General features: G+C 37.6%; 1 protein-coding gene across 2 annotated transcripts in view; it reads left to right on the top strand.

The window, feature by feature from the left end:
* PRDM1 (PR/SET domain 1) overlaps positions 1-12162 on the top strand; it is a 103113-nt gene that overhangs the window by 56957 nt on the left and 33994 nt on the right. Inside the window, exon 1 of one of the 2 annotated variants that reach the window (XM_072998302.2) lies at positions 8588-8674. The exons of the other annotated variant lie outside the window; for it this stretch is intronic. The gene's annotated coding sequence lies outside the window, so the exon portion shown is untranslated. Of the gene's footprint in view, positions 1-8587; positions 8675-12162 lie in introns of those variants that run through there. 2 annotated transcript variants of the gene reach the window in all.

The raw sequence follows: 12162 nt of genomic DNA, 5'->3' as shown, positions 1-12162 counted from the left end.
AAGAATTGCATATTTTTATTTTTATTTTTCTCAAAATATAAGTGTTTTTTTCCTGGAGGGGGATGAGAGGGAAAGGTGTGTGTCACTTCCCCCCACCCAGTGGCTTCAGAATTTCCAGAAATGTATACTGCCAAAGAGGCTCTTTAAAGCTGTGGCAGGCACACTTCTATTGGGATGACTGGGTCATCTTCATTCTTTCACAGGGCTTAGCCTGTGCCCATATCTTCTGGCATCCACTACTTTGGTGGTCTCCTTCTTCTCAAAGGTAGTGTCGGCTGTGAGAAGGAGTTGATGTACAAAATCTTGGTGATTCAAACATATGAAAGTTAAATTGGTTTACTCACCAAGGTGTAAATTGCCACTACTTAACAAGGTGTGGGTTATGTTACAAGGCATGCACCCAATTGTGCAATAGGCACAATCCTGTAATATGGCTATTGCCTCATTAGTTAGCGGCAATGTGCCATGGTGAGTTATGTAGTTTAACTTATGCATGCATGAATAATTAACAGGATTCTGGCCATAGTTGCTGAGAATTGTACAACAATTCTCTTCATCTTTCAATTACATATTCTTTTAATATTTTGCAACCTAGTAGCTCAGTCTGTTCTGCTTCTACCCATTTAGGTGTGCTGAATATTTTATTTATGAAATCTCTTTCTTTCCAAGTAATAAGTAAGAAAATATGAGTGGTTTAGGTATATGATGAGCTTGGAAGATAATCAGAAATATGAACAATATGCCCATTAGTCATCTGGATTTTATGTTATCAGGTACTGGTAGATATTAAAAGCAGGGTTTTAAAAAAATCACATTAATACAAGCCTCAGGATAGCAGATATTTCTGCTGGTCTTCTTGCCCAGTAATCTCTGGCAAATATTATTGCAAATGATTATGATTTCATCCATATGCATCTGTTTATTAGAGTAAAAATGAGTCAATAAGCCTTTAAATAAGAGAGTGAAATAAAGGGAGATTGCAGGAGTTCATTGCTTCTGTATTTTTGAGCCTGTGACTTCCAAAATCAGAGCCCTGCCCCAATAATCCTAATGGATTGACTTCCAAAATTCCTTGGATTTGTAATACTGGACTTGTTTCCCTCTGGGGCTTAGCTGGATTCCCTACAGATGGATTTTCAGGTTTATAAACTGTAATACCATTTAGTCCAGCTGTAAACTTGTGGTGGATGACTTAATAGAACATTATAGGAAGGGATCACAATTTACCTAGGGAAGTCCAGTGTATCAAATGGCAAGAGTAGGAATGAGGGAATGGACTTTTCAATTAGTTGGCTGTGTAGCCTAGTTGAACAACTGGCCTATGGCTAACAAAGCTTTGTCTGTAGTATCAGCTTGCTCCTCATCCAGCAGGGCAAACAGAGTGATTCTGTGGTTGGTCATTAATGGCCTAGTCATCGGGTGGGGGTTTTGTTCTTAAATGGGGGCTTTGTCTTATCCCTGCTGTTTAAGCCCCCTCCAAACACTCCTCACCTGTCATATCTGTCATACATTTAATTCATCACGCTCTCTGGTCAAAAGCTACACTGATAGTATCAAAAAGGAAGGAGGGGGCTTCTTATAACTTTAGCGATCAAAGGAGATTACCAAGCAAATAAGATTTTAATGAAGAAGGCAGGTTTGTGGAAGGACAATTTATTGCATTGTGACTCAATAACTTCCACTTTAAAAAAAAGGCTTATTTTATATTTCTGCTGCAGCATAATAAGTAAAATGTGTTGTTTTCGGATATAAAGTTTATTGCTTCAAACTTGTTTTTTGTTAAATGAATTATTATGAATTTTGTTTGTGAAACAACATAAATCAGTATAAATCTTGCAAATACTTGTTTTAAATATAGCAAGTTTGCTTGATAGAGCTTGTATTCAATGGAGTACTTATTGAGATTCTAGAGTTCTTTTAAATTACTTGAATATCAGTACTGCCATAAGCACTGTGACCTTTAGCCATTTAAGATATAAAGCAGACAAAAATTTTCTAGTTGGGTAGAAGTGGGATATAAAAAATGCAATAGTAAAAAAAGTACAGGTTCACAGGTTGTATTTGTAAGGCTACTTATCCTATAAATATGGGCTTGGATATCACCCAGTTTGCTTATACAATTTGCTAGTAGTACAGTTGTGACTTATTTTAAAATGTGCTGTCCTTTCCACATATTCAGTCTTTGACTCCATTTTTTAAAAGTACCAAGATCTGTATCAGAATGGCAATAGTTTGCATTTGTGTTGTGTTCTGTTTTGTTTTGTTTTTCCTGTTTTATTTAACAATTTAAAAAACATTGGTGGATTATCTGCAACAGATGCTACTGCTGCTGAAGGTTGAGTGCAGTCTTAAATGTCCAGAGTCATTCAGGGGGGAAAAAATCAATTAACTGCAAAGATATTGAACTGAAAACATAAATAGGAGATTCAGCTATTATTTAATCACATTGTAGTGTCCTGCCTGATGTGTAAGTCAGCAGTAGTATCACTTTTTGGCTTAAGGGCTTGCGTTTTTGGGTGGGAGTGGGGAATTAATTCAGCCGACCACCAGTATTAAAGAGAGCAAAATAGTTGAGAACCAAACCAATGAATTTAAAATATAAGAAAATAAATTCCAACTAAACATAGGGAAGAACTTTCCAATGGTAAGCAGAGGATTGCATAGAAACACCTGCACTGGATAACTGTGTTGTACTATCTTCTTCCACTACTCTTCTCTGCCCTCAGTATTTTTCACAATGCAAGGCAGATGAGCACTAAATATATTTTGATATATGTTTTGAAACACATATGAGTAGAGGACTTCATGCAAAGCTCCCTCAGATCCACTGAGATGTGTCCTGTATGTTCAATTATCACCTTGTTAATTTAACTGAAGCACATCTATTTTGTTCTATAAAATGATGGGTGGCAAGGAGTATAAATGGAAGAAAGACATATGCATTGCATTGAATTAAATTTAGCTGGTCAGGGGCTCTCTTTTTTAATGCTTGTGAAACCTTCCTTTATAGCTTGTGAAGCCTCCCTTTATTGCAAAGCTTTCCTTTAACCATCTGTTAAACTGTTACCGCACCATCCTAGCTTCTCAAATTAAGAGCTCATTGGCTATAAAGTGAGCTGCATGAACTATTAGTCTCCAAAGCTGGGGGAAGAAGGAAAAAAAAACTCCTTCTCCGTTACTTGCCAATATAAATAAAACCAGTCCAATCAAAACTTTGGAAATTTTTATAAAATCAACAAAGGAAAGCCCATGTAAACATGTTGTAGACACAGGACAGAACAATCCACCTTGTTTACATGTACAGTGCTAAGTTTAGTACGTTAATGTCTGGTGGAAATCCATATTTAAATGACAAGCTCTTCTATGATAAGAGTGAAGTGAACAGCCTTTCCCCTTTAAACAAATCTAATTCAAGAAAATAAAGGCACTACAGTCATTTCTGGGTATAAAAGTTTTATCATGAAAGTAAGGGACTATGTTTGCCTTGTACAGAATAGTGTTACGGAGCCAGAACTCAAGTGTCGACTCCTTTTACGGGTTGTACCTTCCCCCCCCCCCACTGTAGAAGATATTTGATAAGGTGGGGGCTGCAAGAAAAAAGAAAAAAGAAAAAGCTCTCCAGTGACGCGTGCCAAACACGTGGAAGGTAAATCCTCTAATTCATTCTATTATTCTAGCATTCCTTGGCGGGTAGCCAAGCTAAATATTTCTGCCAGATAAAAATGTACTGCTGTACACAGCCCTCTCTTGACAGAACCACTGACTGTAGCTGAGGGGGCTTTTGGAACCAAGTGAGGAGCTGGTGTGTGTGTGTGTGTGTGTGTGTGTGAGAGAGAGAGAGAGAGAGAGACCTTATCTATTTCTTTCTTTATTTATTTTATTAAATGGGAGCTTTATGTGCTGTGATTGGATTAACAGTGAACCTTGGAGAAAGAGGAAAAACAAATTGGGAAACGGGTTTAGCACCCCCACCTTTTTTGTCATCTTCTTTTGGGATTTCCTGGCTGGCTGCCACCTTGAGTCTGTTGAATGTTCTTTAGATAAATCAATTAAAAAGGCTTTAATATTTGGGTGATTGGAGCACAACATATGGGCTGCGGTGCTCGTGTCATGTGGCGCTTGCTGTTAATTGAAATGATTAAGAGAGGTGTTATTTTCTTTAAGACTAATTGACAAATATAATGTAATTGAAAGCATGGTGGGCTTTTACAAAAATACAGTTGAGTCCTCCTTGACACTTCTGCTCATCAGTCTTTTCGGAAAACAGCAAATAAAAAGATTGAAAATCATAGCAATTGTTGTTTAATTAACAGATTTGTGAGTGGATTTTATAAATGACTAGAATCCAATTGCCAGTTTATGTTTTGAGTAAGTGATATGGCATACGTTACAATGGTGAACTGCAGCTAATTAATGAAGTGGTCGTATTTCTGGACATGCAACCAATCACATGATTGGTCAGCACCTTGTTAATTAGAAGTAATTTGCCTCTGCAACTTAGGTCATTTCACTTACACAAGGATAGTTTTATTTTAGTCAATGGCTGAGAACCCATTGTGCAGCTACACTAAAGATAATGTCTGTTTCTTAACTTGTAGCAGTTCAAGTCTAAAAGTCGTGCCTTTTCCATAACTGCACACCAGAATTTCAGCTAATTAGTCTTTAAAGGCTATACAGTGTTCTGTAATAAAAGTTTTTATCTTGGTAATCAACATTTTCTATAACAGTGAGAAGCTAAACTGTAAAATGCTAGTCATGTAAGACCCAGAACATATGAAATTATCACTGTTGGATCATCTTCTGATTGAGTAATAGATAGGTCACTATTTTTGGTTGCAGGATTAAGTGTGGCCTTAATGGATCATGAGGCCTAATGTTTGAACACATGTATAACAAAGAGATTGCCCACATTTACATCAATTGAGCAGTGCAGGATATTGTCCCATTGCTGTTTTCATTGGGAAAATATAACTGTCCAACGATGGGAAGCTGTTCAATCTGAGCAGAAGGCTTTCACTATGTAGGTTTTTGCTGTGGGCTGGAATACAAAAAAAAAAAAAGCTTTGTAGTGATGGGCATAAAAATATGTCTCTATTAGTCTCCAAATCCATGCTTAAGGTAGTCTGTGATTTGGGATCTGTTGCACACTGCTGAGAATAGTATCAGATATTGGCAGCTATGAGTACAGTATTAATCTTCGGCTGCATCTGAAACAACTAGAAAGCTTGTTGTTTGTCTTGTCTTGTCTTGTCCTTGTTGTGTTGAAAGAATAAGGCTAGAGAGGCAGAGCAAGGAACATCTTTATGAGCTTATGCTAATAGATATTGTAACTTTCCTTTGAAATGCTGCTCAGGGAGGTTGGGAGTTGTATCTCAACCAGGTGAAGGAGGCCATTGCAGATCTTTTACTAGTGATGGCTTTTGTACATAGGGATGAACAGAAGAGACTTGTGCGTGATTTTTATACATCACATTGTTCCTCTTTTCTCTTTATACCTATGCATGTGCATGAAGGATAAAAGTCTTACTTCACCTCCTGATCTATTGGGATAGAAACCCAAATTAGCTCAGGAAGGGAAAGAAGAAAAGTAGAGAGCTTCCTCTTGAAATGGGTTGAACTTCCACTTATGTGTTTGCCCTTTCATTCTGTAAATTCTGGCTGTCCCTGCATCATATTTCTAAGGAGGATGTATATTACCATGTGCAGAGGGTTATGGAATGCAAATGACTTAAGTCCAGGAATAAGAAACTACTTGTTTAATATGCTTGATGAAATAGATGTCTTAGGAAGTTGGGAAGCTCCTTGGGTTGGTTCACAATCATAGGCATTCAGACATCACAAAAAAAATCAGTCAAGAGCAATCTTGTGTTATAAAACCGCGGGCATTTATGTGGTTTGCTAATGTGCTTTGTAGAGGATGATGTCAATTTTACAGACTTCCTACACATAGTCAGTCTTTTTAGAAATGAAGCTTTTATACCAGGAAAGAGTTTAACCTGACAAAAACTGTGGCCTGCTTAAATGATTGAAGTGGGCTGTGGAGGGGGAAGTGGCTACCTTCAGGATAGTGGGTGTTCTGAGCAATTATAGCACTATACTTCCTCACTCCCACTTACTTAGCTTAAAGGAAGATTCTAATGAGAATATTATTTTGTTCTGAACCGCCCAGAGTGGCCTGGATAGCTAGATCAGTGGTATATAAACTGAATAAATTAAGACAGACAGACAGACAGACAGACAGATAGACAGATAGATAGATAGATAGATAGATAGATAGATAGATAGATAGATAGATAGATAGATAGATAGATAGATCTGTCTTCTTAATGCATGAGATTTTTAATTCATGGCAAAATGAGTTGAGAATATTGAATTAGGGGTCTCTTTCGTACAACCTCGTTCTGTAACTAGCTAGACCCACAAAAGTTCCTGGTGTGCAGGACGGGGCTTAGTATCCTGTAGTCCAGTGGCCAGCTTGAAAATGTGAGATAACAAGTTTCTTAGAAGACATACATGTATATGGTTGTTGCCTTCTGCCAAGGAGGCTAGCAGGGGGACAGGGGACAGAACTAAGAGGAAAGCATCCCTTTGTTTCAGACAGAGATGAATACCTGAAATTTTTCTAGGAGCCAAAAGAACGAAATTGAAATGGAAATACTTGGGGCACATGAGAAGAAAAGATTCACCCAAACAGGCAATAAATAATGTGAGGAAAAGTGGAAGGCATCAGAAAACGACAAGGATCTAAAGGAAGCTGCGACACTGAGTTTACAAGACCTGATCAGGGCTGTAAATGATAGGACCCTTTGGAGGTTCCTTTAAAACAAAATGGTGTTCATGCTGATTCTTCTTGCTGGGAAATCCTTGTGAGGTCCAGCAGCTGAAATATGTAGACTGTTTAGCCCTGACAAGTCACGTTGCCCGGGGTGCACCACGAGGAGGCTAGTCTGCATGGCACCCCAGAGGTTACTTCTACATAGGGTTACTCCATAAGTGAAAAGCAACTTGATATTGTATAATGAAAACAACAAATGAATATACAGTAGCTTATCCCTGAAAGGGAGGATACATTATTGAGCGACTGGTTCAAGTTAAAATTAGTGGGATTCATACAATACTTTTCATTTAACTGTTCTGTTTTCTTTTTCCATCTTTTTATTTTAAACTTGTGTACCATCATTCCACTTATGGGATGCTCTACAATACAGGCTTAACCATGTAGGTGTAAAAGTATTCATGCATTATATTAAGCCCATTGTTGTGAACCTTTTTGCAGGCCCAAAAGGCAGGGTTATTTAGAAGGAGGTGGGAAAAGCAATAATATAATTCTGTCCACTTGCATCGGATTGTATTTGCCATTCTTAGTTTCAATTTTCCTTTCCTCCAGCAGGCAGCCAAACTCTGCAGAAAAATGAACAAACTAATATTTATTTCTGTTGTGTAAATATGACTTAAAAAGAAGACCACAGAGTGTAGATATACAAAAACAGTATCAAGCATATCTGAAGTGCAGTGTATTAGCCACAATCAAGTTAATGCAATCCGTATCTAAATGTGGTCATGTGCACATAATATCTTGCTGTTCTCTTAAATCTCTGAATTGGGGGTGTTACGTCCTAAGTGCAATCATCATCATCATTGCCATGTGCCAACAAGTCAATTCTGGCTTATGATAACCCTTTTCAGGGTTTTCTAAGTAAAGGGTACTCAGAATTGGTTTACCATTGCTTTCTTCTGGGGATACTCTGGGACTGTGCAGTTTGCCTAAGGCCACACAGGCTGGCTTTTCTCCCTGGAAGCCCAAGGGGAATTGAACGCCCTACTGATTCCTGACTCACTGAGGTATCCAGCAAGCTCTTAAGTGTGCTGCCTTACAGAAATACACTGTGAGCGTTTACAAATGATAGTTTTCCTATATTTATATCAGTAAATTAATTTAACAATGATAGTTTAAAAAAACTCTGGATATTGGGATAGCTTGATGGTGCTTCGAAACAACGGTCATTAATTTTAAACTCCAGTCCATTATCAAGTACAAAATAAGGTTCCATTTGTATGTTACCTGTGTACGTTTCAAGGAAATCAACAGTTTTAATGATGTGGAAGAGATGCAGCCTGTGATAGAAACCCTATTTGTTATATTTATTAAGAACATTAAGGTACGAGTTCTGCATTTGTCTTTTTACGTCCATAAATGGATAAAAGCAGCAAATATATTGTACAATTATAGCTGTGTTTTAATGTTCTATTGTTCATGAACTGGGAGGTTAAATCAAATGCAAACCTGGTTCCAATTAGTCTGTTGTTTGTTACATATTTTTGCTTATTCTCAAACATTTGGGCAATCAGAATTATCAGGCCTCTGGCCTAAGCACAGTTTATTTTGTTAATTGCTCTTGTTAAGCCTAATTACTGAATGGGGTGGAGTGGAAGGAGAAGGGAGGGGGAAGTTCTCAGAGGAGGAAATTCTAAAATCCAAAGCTCAGTGCCAGGCGGCATTAGATGAGTGTCAGAGTGAGAGGTAGAAAGCATGTATGGTGTGTGTGCATGGATGTGTGGTGTGTGCATGGGTGTGTGGAATGAGTAAATGAATGACAACGGACAAGACTTATGGACTAAAACCTTGGGATGTGTGAATGAAGATTGGAAATCTGTCCTATATGGCTAACCAAAGGTACTGCTAAACGTTATAAGGCACTCTATTCATTAGCTAATTGTGGGTTTGCATGATGTATTTGAAACCTTTTAAATGTCTAGATACTTTTTGTGATTACATATTGTAAGGGTTTTTAAAAATATATCTATATGTATAATCATTCCATCATTTGAGCAACAATAATTTGTCTTTTTTAAAAAATATATCTTTTATAACAGACACAGTGAGTATCTATTAAAACTGATATGCTAAGCAAAGAGCCCACACTGGGTACTCTGTACTGATATTCCAAGTTCATTCCCCTATATAGTACTGCATGGATTCCTTCATTTGGGGGGGGGGGTCCTTCCAAAAATACTTTATTTCTCCTTTCTGGTATGGTTACCAATAACTGAATGGTACAAATATAGCTGGAGCTTTAGTATGTGTTACCTTTTGTGTTTATGACCGAACGTTTTATGCTAAAAACCTTTCAGTGTTATGCGTCAAATGACATTACAATTGTATACAATGGAGAAAATGCTACTGTTCTGTGACAAATGAGTATTTGGGTGGCACGGGCAAGTGAGTTACATGAGTGATTTTTCCTGACTAGTTGGAGATAACTGCCACGTAAATGTGTTTACTTTCCCTCCCCCATGGTATTTATACTCCTTAATGTGTTGCACCAGATAATTCCGCTTCCTGAGTCCATCTTTCAGCTCACTCCTTTCCTCCCTAGTTGACAAATGGTTTGAGTTTTGTCACGGTTTTATCAGCTGGGCCCCTGCTGGGCGCTGCTTGCCTTTGCTTTTATCATGGAAAGTAAATTATTTGCAATATTCTAACTAGCAGTTGGCAGGTCCAATTTAATATGAACTGCCTGTTGTCTTTTCTTTGCAAAGCCCAGTTGTTATCCCAAATGGAAACAAAAGATTGAGGGCATTCTTTATAACAAGCTGTTCCCTCCTTTTTATTCCACAGCACTTCTTTCCTTATTTAGTTAGCTACAGTTCCATATGCTGCAATATAATCTGAATTGTCAATTGCTGTATCCTTCCTAGTCTCAAGAATGTCTTGTCTTGGAAAAAAAGAAATTTTATTTATATTGTTATTAAAAGAGAATATGAAGGACAATTAGTCTGGCTTGAAATTGGAGGGAAGATAAGAAATATAATTAGAAATTGATGTGTTCTCTCCCCCCCCCAAAGCTCTGATTGAAGGGAGACCAAATTGATTTATTTCTTAAACATTATTTAAAATAAGTGGAGATTAGCAAAGTATTAGTGGGAAGACTGATGTGTTTCTGCCAGCCAGCCAGCCAACCTGACTGAGACAATTGAAAAAAACCATCAAATGGCATCAGTGGGGCTTTGCTGGGGGGGTTGTGGTACAATAATAAATAGTTGAGCAAATGTGTCCAAACAAATTGTGTAAAATTTTATGATAGGATTTTAGAGAAGTCCATGATAATTGGGTTCCAAACAAAAACGTAATAATAATAAGCTGCCATCAGAGGTTCAGTATATAATGCATACATTTCTGAAAAGAAAGGACACTGATGTTAGTTGTGGCATAAAAAGATGACAGTCTAATACCAGTTAGGAAAGAACACTGCTGCATATATGGCGGTAGCATAGATGTTGCCCCAAAATGTTTGGAAATAAATAAATTGATAGATTTTTAGAGCCAAAGCCATTATTATCTTCTTTTCTGATCTCCTGTGTTGCCAACCCAAGCATTCTGAAATTATTAATCAGGCTCTACAAGAGGATTAAACATTCTGTTTTGAATCTACTAAACCCAGATATTCAAAGTTTCCTCTCCTATTATTCATATCAAGATACATAAGTAATGACCTTTCTCATGACAGCTAGATGTGAAAGGTTGACTTGACATAGCACAATGATGTGAGATTTTCTTTTCTTTAAAAATGTGGGAAAATTATTAGTATGAGTACTCCCACATAAATGTTTTGTCTGAAAAATAATTTGCTTAGGAAAAAAAATGTGTAGCATAGTTTGAAAAAATGTGAGAAACAGTGAATGTAAATAAGGTCTCAAAATGATGCATACTGTATACATTTTGGTACGCAGGTGTGCTCATCTGCTTGCATGCACACATCAGAGTCTAATAGGCCATTTGGACAGCCAACATTGATATAGCAGTTTGACTTATCATTGTGTGTCTGCTCTCCTTGTGTGCGTAAATGATGAAAAAAGTACAGTTGAATCACTGAGGTTCCAGATTGTGCACAACTGGCTCTTGCTTCCAGATTAATGTATTGTTTGGAGTTCAAGAAATATTGATCAAGGCACTGGGAGATGTTTTCTCTTTCCATTTTTACTAACTCTCTTCAGTGCTGCAGAGGAGGAGGGGAGAAAAGAGGTCCAGATGGGAAGAAGACAGGTCCTGAAAAGACCACATAGGAACTAGGTCAGGTACTCTGCAGATTAAAAAAGCATGCTTCATCCCTATGTGCAGGAGGCAGGGACAAGCAGCACACAATTACAAGGAATTAGAACAGCAACAAGTAGTTCAGATTTATCAGCTTTAATTGTCTATTGTCAAGACAGAGCTGGTCGGTAGATCAGGCTGCTGCCGATGCCTTAATACCTCTAATGGACTCTCCCATTGTGGGATTATCTCTTCTAGGGGACAGGAACAGTGTCATTTTTAAAAAGTTATTGTTTCAGGATATGCCCTCCTACCGAAAAAGAAAAAGAAAAGAAATACTCCTATAAATTAGTGTTTCGTTAGTTTTTATGTATTTTCCAGCACACATGTACAGATGCACAACTCCCTTTCTGCATTTCTTCCTCCCGCCATTTGTTTGACATGTTGTCTTTTTAAGGAAGTAGCTGAAGACCCTGATGAGTTTCTTTCAGTGACCTGTGTTTTTTAGTGGAACTCAGAAATACCCATTTGAACATTAACCTCTTCATCAGTGAGCTCCCCTGGCAAAAACAATAGCCTGTTGATAAAGGAGGTGATAAGCAAGAATGGAGAGTTGCAAGGGAGATCTCAGTTCTCTTTGTTTCCAAAGCTTTCCTGGATTTTGCAAGGCAAACATTTACCACATTTGGAAAGGAGGATAAGGTGTCACCCATTTAATGAGCACAGATATATTTGTGTGTGTGTGTGTGTGTGCATGCGCGTGCGCGTGCGCGTGCACACACACACACACACACACACACACACACACATCTAGTGTCACTGGCTGGAAAAAAAGATACTGTCATCACCTTCAGAAGAGTATGATTGATGACTTTTCTGTAAATGGAAATATCAAGAGAAATATTGATAAGGCAAATACAGTATTGTTTTTTCAGTGTGGCTTTAGTATATTCAGTTATTCTCAGTCATGAATAGGATTTTGAAATGTGTAATGTTTATACCTATATTTCAGCTTGCATCATTTTTCACGGGCCTGCTGAACTTAGTTAAAAACAATTAGCAGTTGCAAAATCTTGCCTTTTAAGATTACCTTTTATTATTCATTTCTATATGTGATGCAGTCACCTTCT

This window comes from Pogona vitticeps, chromosome 1 (assembly GCF_051106095.1).
Source record: "Pogona vitticeps strain Pit_001003342236 chromosome 1, PviZW2.1, whole genome shotgun sequence".
NCBI lineage: Eukaryota > Metazoa > Chordata > Lepidosauria > Squamata > Agamidae > Pogona > Pogona vitticeps.
Note: the sequence above shows the minus strand (reverse complement) of the source record. Positions and strands in the feature narration are given on the sequence as shown.